This window comes from Echinops telfairi, unplaced genomic scaffold (genome assembly GCF_000313985.2).
Source record: "Echinops telfairi isolate 266 unplaced genomic scaffold, ASM31398v2 ScPeMD7_25;HRSCAF=90, whole genome shotgun sequence".
NCBI classification, from domain to species: Eukaryota; Metazoa; Chordata; class Mammalia; order Afrosoricida; family Tenrecidae; genus Echinops; species Echinops telfairi.
This window is the reverse complement of record NW_022103922.1, coordinates 1,481,074-1,482,722: the sequence shown is the minus strand read 5'-3', so window position 1 is coordinate 1,482,722 and position 1,649 is coordinate 1,481,074. Positions and strand designations below refer to the sequence as shown.

The following is a 1,649-nucleotide window of genomic DNA, read 5'->3' as shown; positions in this document are numbered from 1 at the left end:
CTGCCCGGCCTGTGTCAGTCTCACATCGCGCTTGTGTTTAAGCCCGTCAACTGCAGTCACGGCATGAATCCATCCTGCCGAGCGAATGCCTTCCTCTTCTGGCCGCCCTTCCCCCTCCTGCCCAGGCACTAGTCTCCCAGACAAGACTCACGTCTAAGGTGCAAGAGGCACAGTTTCACCATCTTTGCCTCTAAGGAGCATTCTGGCTGCCCATCTTCCCAGCCAGGTTTACCTTATTCTCTTGATAGTCCACGGTACTTTCTTTTCTTTTTTTTAAAAATATTTTAATTTTTTTAATCGTTTTATGTCCACGGTACTTTCAATATTCCTCACCAGCACTGCCATTCAAATGCACCGCTTCTCCCCTGGTCTTCCTCGTCCAGCGTCCAATGTTCACACGTGCAGATGGTTGAAAACACCATGGCTTGGGGCAGGCACACCTTAGTCCTCAAAGTGACCACCTTGCTTCTCCACACTGAAGGGGGACTAGCTCCAGCTTCTAGGTACGCCGACCGGGCACCGTGCCGATGTGTTCTCATACGTCGGCATTCGTGGTTTCCCACGTGTCCGCTCGCCTTTTCAAGTGTGCGGGACACAGTGGCACAGACCGTGGAACATCCCGGCTCGCGGGGCACTTCTCCTCCTCGTGGTGGGTGGCTGCCCGGCAGCTTGGCGTGCCCGCCGGTGCTCTGTGTTCTGGGCACTGGTTCTAGCATGCGATGAGCAGTAAGCTCTGTTCTGAGAAGCAGCTCCGAGCGCGCGGGCGTGATTTGTAAGGTGGATCAGAGCGGCATGCAGCCTGGGGCTCATCGTACCCCCATAACTGAGGCAGGAACCTTTGGGCCAGTCTGCCCGGTGACCCTTAAATCATGAGGTCCTCCGCTCTGGCTGGTGGAGACAGGCCCAGTCCCCCACCTCCGGGCTTCCAGGTGGTTCTTTCTCCGGCACCAGGTTGTCCGTCACAGGTGCCTGGTGGCGACACTCCTGGAGACACGCCACTGAGCTCTGAGTATTCTCTGTGACACTGCCTCTCAGCCATTCTGTGCTGTGGGTCCCAACTCTGAGCCCTCAACGCAGGGCTCCCCTGCCTGCGCTGGGGCCGGGGTCACCCTCACAGCAGAAGTGGGGCCTCACTGGCTACTGCTTCTCCAGGGCCGCTTGGTACATGCTGCCCTTCTGGTGTCACGGGGCAGTCTCAAGCCCCTTGTGAAGCTGAGGCGGGTGCGTTAAGCCACCCCAGGCGTGCCTGCCCTTTTGAAGCCTTCCTGCTGGCACAGGGGCTAATGTGCTCCGCAGCTAACCGAGAGGCCGGGTGTCCAAACCCACCGGCTGCTCCTTGTCTGCTTCCGTGGAGGTCTCCGTGGCCACCGAGCCGATTCTGACTTGGAGGCCCCGGCACAGGATGGAGTCAAACCACTCCGTGAGGCTGCGAGGCTGTGGATCTTTAAGACCCACACGGCTACATCTGCTGCTATTCGGGAGACGTGTTCGAACCGCTGACCTCTCGGTTAGCAGGCTGACATTTAGCCCCCTGCGCCACAGGGCTCATCCTCTGTAAGCACCCTTGGGAAGCCCGTGGGGGCAGTTCCACTCTGTCCCAAGGGGGCCCCATGGCTGTGGGTTGGGTCCGGGGCGTGGCTGCCCCAGTA

At 59.0% G+C, this 1,649-nt stretch overlaps 1 protein-coding gene across 1 annotated transcript in view; it reads left to right on the top strand.

Moving 5' to 3' along the window:
- Positions 1–1,649, top strand: part of CCDC187 (coiled-coil domain containing 187) — a 39,221-nt gene that overhangs the window by 22,927 nt on the left and 14,645 nt on the right. The window lies entirely within an intron of this gene.